This window comes from Canis lupus, chromosome 9 (assembly GCF_003254725.2).
Source record: "Canis lupus dingo isolate Sandy chromosome 9, ASM325472v2, whole genome shotgun sequence".
Classification (NCBI taxonomy): domain Eukaryota; kingdom Metazoa; phylum Chordata; class Mammalia; order Carnivora; family Canidae; genus Canis; species Canis lupus.
This window is the reverse complement of record NC_064251.1, coordinates 61,472,412-61,479,080: the sequence shown is the minus strand read 5'-3', so window position 1 is coordinate 61,479,080 and position 6,669 is coordinate 61,472,412. Positions and strand designations below refer to the sequence as shown.

Genomic DNA, 6,669 nt, shown 5'->3' with positions numbered 1-6,669 from the left:
TTCTCCAAGCTGCCAGCTCAATGTGCTAGAGGTCGTAGCATGATACCTTCCACTGACTCTAGAGGCTGTCATGACCTAACTTTTCCACCACTGATGCTCCATTTCCCCGCTGTGGGTCAGGCATTGCCCTTCCACGGGCTGCTCTCCTAAGAAGATACAAGCCCCAGGAGGCAGAGTGTTCGGTTTCCACTGTCTGGCTAAAACGATTCCCTCAACAAAACAAAACAAAACAAAACAAAACAAAACAAAACAAAAAACAAAACAAAAAACCGATTCCCTCCCTTACAAAGCATACAAGGGCAGAGAGGAAGGGTATCTGGGAAGGAGGGCACTTACTGTGTGCCAATTTTCCACATTTAATTCTCATTTATTCTAACCCAAGAGCGTGAAGTATGTGGTATAATCCTCATTTCAAAAACAAGAAAACTGGGATTCCTGGGTGGCGCAGCGGTTTGGCGCCTGCCTTTGGCCCAGGGTGCGATCCTGGAGACCCGGGATCGAATCCCACGTCGAGCTCCTGGTGCATGGAGCCTGCTTCTCCCTCTGCCTGTGTCTCTGCCTCTCTCTCTCTCTCTGTGTGACTATCATAAATAAATAAAAATTAAAAAAAAAAAAAAAACAAGAAAACTGAGACTCAGGATGGCTCAGTGACATGCCCCACAGGTGCCAGGGACAGGCCAGGACCTGGATCTGGCTGAATCTGGAGCTGTGCTCTCCCCCTGATTCCTGATTTGACTCAGTTCCAGGCCTGATCTTGCCTCTCTGACTCAGGATCAGGGGCAGAAGATGGGGTGTAGCTATCGCATGCTATCCTTTCCGTCACAAATATTTATTTTGCTAAGTGCTTTCTACACAGTAGCCACTGTTACAGGCTTGGGGCTGTGGCAGTGAGTGATCAAGACAGACAAGGCTTTTGTCTGTGTGGAGCTTACATTCCAGTGGGGGTGGAGGAGATGAGAAACAAGAAAACAATGAAATAAAGACAAAGGCAGCGTGAGCATGCCTTTCTTTCTAATCCATACTCCTCTGCCCTCCCCTGCTTGGCTCCTGAGACCTTTTGCCAGCCACATAAACCACCCCCCTAGCCCGTCCCCCTGCCCATGTAGCCAGGCAGGGGAGGACAGGTCAGAGGGGAAAGGTAAGAGATTGGGAAAGTTCCCTCATGCTCCCAGTTGAGGCTTAGATTTTCTCAGTAAGAATAATGGCCCAGAAACAATGAGAGAAGATGGGGTTCAGGCTGAGGGTCCCCAGGGCTAGGCTTCCTGTCTTACAGTCCAGAAAGATCCTTGTTTCTTCTTAGTTGGCTGGGGACTGCTTACACCATGCCTTCCTGGCCCTGTTGAATGCAGATAATGTAATTCTTCTCAGCTTCCCCTGTTGCTCTGGTGATCAGGGATCCTTTGGCTGCTGAGAGTGGGCATGGAATGGCTGTTTTGTCCTTGCTTACTTGGTATCTATTTTCCCCTCTTTGCTAATACCCCAACCTTACCAGAGGTTCCTCCCCCATCTCATTAATTCCACTGCTGGTGGTTCCACCAGGGGCCCTATTATGGCCAAGGGGTGGGTCTGTGAACCAATCCTGGCCAGTCGGACACCCTCTCCTTATAAATTGACCACTGAGTGGAGTTGCATGGAGATTTGAAATGTCCAATGGCTTCATCCCCAAAGCTGGGCTCTGAAAAGATTGTCCCTGAGTCCCTGCTTCCAAGGTCACTAGGGAAGCCTGGGTTCCTGTCCTTCTTAAGACTTTAGCTTTTCCTTCCATCCTGGGAGCTGCTCCATGAATTCCTCTTTCACATAAGTTGGTCAGAGTTGGTGTCTATTGTGTGCAGCCAAACCTTAATGGCTGTTGGCTTGAGATGACAGAAGCACTGAGTTGGCCTGAAAGGATTTTTAATCAAGGGAGACACAGTTAGACTAGTGTTTTGTATTTGTTTTTAAAGATTTTATTTATTCATGACAGAGAGAGAAAGAGGCAGAGACATGGGCAGAGGGAGAAGCAGGCTCCATGCAGGGAGCCTGATGTGGGACTCGATCCCAGGACCACGGGATCACGCCCAGGCCCGAAGGCAGATGCTCAAGCGCTGAGCCACCCAGGTGCCCCAGTGAGGCTAGTGTTTAAGAAAGAATATTGTGGGGCTGGGTGGACAACAGAGCAGAGCAGGAAGGGCCGAAGGTTGGCAGAATGGTGAAGAGGCTGTGGCTGTAGTCCAGCTGAGAGGCCACAGCAGTTGGAGGCAGGTAGAGGGCTGTGGGGGATGGGAGGATGGGATGGATTCCAAGGATAGTTTTCTCTTGAATGCAGGTGCCTAGCTTAGGTGGATTTTCTGTATGGACAGCTATATGTGAAATTTTTGCACATAGAAACTTACGTTGAATGTACCAAGAAATCTTCTTCAGAGTGAAAGCTCTGAATGCTCATAAAATGAATGCTCATTCCTGGAATCTTGATCTGGCTGGTATGATGGTTAATTTTATGTGTCACCTTGGCTGGGCTACAGCACACAGTAATTTAATCAGATGGTAATCTAGGTATGGCTGTGAATGTATTTTGCAGATGTGGTTAACATCTGTAATCTGTTGACCTTAAGCAAAGATTACCCTGATAACATGGCTGGGCCTCATCTAATTAGTCAAAAGGCTTTAAGAGTAAAAGCTGAGATTCTCCAAGAGAAGAGGAGATGGGGTGTAGCTATTGCATGCTATCCTTTCTGCCTCAAGACTATGCATCAGCTCCTGCTTGAGTTTCCAGCCTACCATATGGATTTCAGACTTGTCAACTCTGATGAAGTGTAAGCCAATTCCTAAAAACAAAGCCACCTATCTATCTGTCTATCTATCTATCTACAATTATCTATCACCCTCTATTGGTTCTGTTTTTCTAGAGAACACTGACTGACGTAGTGGGTGACACTCAGGGCTCTCAGTGCCAACAACAGAACTGCCTCCAGCCCGTTTAAATTGGAAGGAATTTTTTATGGGATACTGCACAGCTCATGGAGCCATTGGCTGGACCAGGAAATAGGCTTGAGGCTTTGTGCCCAAGAACAGCAGCAGCCACTGGTCCACTTGCCTCTGCTCCTGCCACTGGACACAGGCATCTCAGATGGTCCCTCTGCTGCTAAAACCCCACTCTTGCTGCCCCTGAGACTTGGCAGCATCGACAGCCACCCCTGCCAGAAAGCAGATTCATTCTACATGGTGCCCACCTCCCTGATTTTCCCTACTTAGAATTAAAGTAGTTTTTATTTCATGTCTGATTAGGGGAGCCTAGCCCCCATGCCTGCACTCTAGCTCCAAGAGAAGAGAGGCAAGTGAGTTTTCTGGCTTGTACTCTGGGGAAGAAGGACCCATAATGTGGGAAGCTCATACATAGGAAGGACGTTCAAAGGGGCTGAGGGACATAGAAGGTCTAATTCAGTGGATCTGAGTATTCTTGGGTCTGTTTGCCTCTGTGAGTCTTAGCCTCAGAACCCAGCAGAGAGCATTACAACGGCACCACTATTGGTCAGGCAGCAGCTTAATGTAATTGCAAGCAAAGAATATAAGCAGTGAAATTTCAGAAGTACAGAACAGTAGAGGCACAAAGACTGTAGAATACACATAGTCCACTTTTTCTAATAACTTTTGGGTTAAAAGTGTCAAAAATGTCAGACATGCGGTTGTAACTGGCTTTCCTGCTTAATCATGCGTTTCCTATACAAATGGACCTTAAACCAAAATAACTCTGTGAATGACAATAAAGAATATTAAAATTTCAATAACCCTTTTATAGAGCACTCTTCAGGGAACTACAATAAAACACTTTCCTCATGATCTCGATTTTAGTTGTTATATGTGTTTCATTCATTTAAAGTTGGTTTCCTCCCAGGCTGGGTTCAAAAAAAAATTTTTTCCCCCCTTAATCTTTGTACTTTTGGTCAAAAGACTTTTGAACCACTGGCATAACTTTAGGCTTGATAGTTTGGGTTTTAGGGCAGTGTGGCAGTATATTTTTGTGGACTTGTGCGGTGGGTTTCCCCTTGCCACCCACCCCCACCTCTACCTTGGAGTATAACATGCATACAACAAAGTGCCACAATCTTAAGTGCATACCTCAATGAGTTTTTACATGAACTCAAGCTACCACCCAAAACTCAAGATACAGAACTTTTCCAGCACTATAGGCTCTCTTGCGGCCTTTCCTAGTCAAAAACCTACAAAATGTTACCACTAGTCTGACTTCCCTCCATTGGTTAGTTTCGGCTTATAAATTTAATTTGAATAGAGTCATACAAAAATAACAGTATGTGTTTGTGTGTGTGGGGGGGCTTCTTTTGCTCAGTGTGTCTGTTGACATCCACGTTGCTGTGTCCATAAGCAGTTTGATTTTTTTTCAAGTTGCTTCTAAGAGATGTACACTACAAAGGATTTATCTAGTCTACTGTCAATGGACACTGGGGTTATTTGCATTTTTTGACTTATGAATAAAGCTGCCTCAGTGGCAGATTTTAACTCATAACAGAGTCTATTTAAAACATCATCTTTTATTACATTTATTATGGGAAATGTTTCCTGTTCTCTATTCAAAATCACCTGCTGTGTCTTCTGCTTTACAGCTTGATGGAAAGAAAATAGATTCACAAGTGGGATAGGCACCATTAGAGAAGAGGAAAAGAAATATATATTAATTAAGAGGCTGCTCTGTGGCACATACTTTACCTGTCGATTTCATTAAGTATTAGCCCCCTGCACACATTTTCCTGTTTCACAAGGGAGGATGCTGAGATGCAGAAAAATAAGGTGATTTGTCCATACTCATGCAGCTGAAAGGGGTGGAAGGCTGCAGTGAAGCTCTGATGTATGGCTCTATGTCCACCATGTGACCCATCAAGACCTCCAGAACTGGAATCACAGTAGAGATGGGGGTACAGAGGGTGCAGGGTGCAGTGATGTAGTAGGTGCTGGTGATTCCAGATAAGCTGTCTGACCGGCCTTCAGTGGGGCCGGTAGCACCATATTCTCTTGGGCAGGCATCACCAGGCTCTCGGCCTGGGCTATGCAGCCGCAATGGATCCAAGTTCGAAATATGGTAACTCTAAAAGATATTACCAGGCAACTAAAGTCCATCAAAAACATCCAGAAAATCCCCACGTCTATGAAAATGGTAGCAGCAGCAAAATATGCCCTAGCTGAGGGAGAACTGAAACCAGCTCAAGTGTATGGAATAGGCTTTTTGGCCCTGTATGAAAAAGCTGATATTAAGATGCCTGAAAACAAGAAGAAACACCTTCTTATCGGTGTGTCTTCAGATCGAGGGCTCTGCTATTCATTCGTCGGTTGCTAAACAGATGAAAAATGAGGTGGCCCCACTCGAAGCAGCCGGGAAAGAAGTTATGCTCATTGGAATTGGTGATAAAATCAGATGCGTCCGTCATTGCCCTGGAACTGCTGAATTCTGGATATGAATGTGACGAAGGGTCAAATAAATGATAATCTATAATCGGTTCAGGTCTGTCATCTCCTACAAGACAGAAAAGCCCATCTTTTCCCTTGAAACCGTTGCAAGTGCTGAGAGCATGAGTATCTATGATGATATTGATGCTGACGTGCTGCAGAATTACCAAGAATACAATTTAGCCAACATCATCTACTATTCTCTAAAGGAATCCACCACAAGTGAGCAGAGTGCCAGGACGACGGCCATGGACACTGCTAGCAAGAACGCTTCTGAGATGATTGACAAACTGACTTTGACGTTCAATTGCACCCGCCAGGCTGTCATCACGAAAGAGTTGATTGAAATCATCTCTGGTGCAGCAGCTCTGGATTAATGAAAACCAAGTTTCATCCTCAGATAAGAAGTAAGGAAGGAAAATTCAGCCTGCTGATTTTATTTTTAGCTTACTGCTGTCCTCATCAGAAGAAATTGTTGATCCATTGTTTAAACTACTAAAGACAGCAAGATGTTTGTAAATTATCTTACAATAAACAGCTTACCATAAGAAAAAAATATATATACTTCCAGATGATTCTGTTAATGAGCTTCAGATGGAGACCACTGCACCATATCATGTAGGCTCTTGGTCATTCTTTTCCTCTTTAGATGGGCAACGTTTTCTTTCCCTTCCCCATGACTCATTTTTCCAGGCTTGCTATCTCTTTTGGGATCTATGACTTGCACTCTGTACAGCATGATGATGATCACTGAATACTGGTTCCCTGAAGTCTGAAAAGCTGGGTTCATTTATCTCCCTATCACTGCTGACTGCCCCCACCCCTCCCTTCAACCACAGTTGTGATGCTCAGCCCGTGAGCTCTGCACTTCCCCAACCACCACTCAAGTGCCTACTCTGTTCTTGTTCTCAGTTCTTGCCTTTATGTGAGGGATTCAAGACAGATCCTTGTTTCTTCCTCCCCCTTAATCACCCTATGGGCTGGGGAAGTGGGTTTGGGAATTTTTAAAAAAATTATTATTATGGTAAAATACACATAACAAGGTTGACCATGTTAGTTTTATTTTATTTAATTTTTTTAAAGTAGGTTTCACACCCAGCATGCAGCCCAACATGGGGATTGAACTCATGACCCTGAGATCAAGACCTGAGCTGAGATCAAGAATTGGATGCTTAACTGGCTGAGCCACCAAGGTGCCCCCACTTTAGACATTTTAAAGTGTACTATTGAGAA

The 6,669-nt window shown here is 44.9% G+C and overlaps 1 pseudogene; it reads left to right on the top strand.

The window, feature by feature from the left end:
• Positions 1–5,023: 5,023 nt before the first annotated feature.
• LOC112677163 (ATP synthase subunit gamma, mitochondrial-like) lies at positions 5,024–5,992 on the top strand (annotated as a pseudogene).
• The last annotated feature ends 677 nt before the right edge of the window (positions 5,993–6,669 follow it).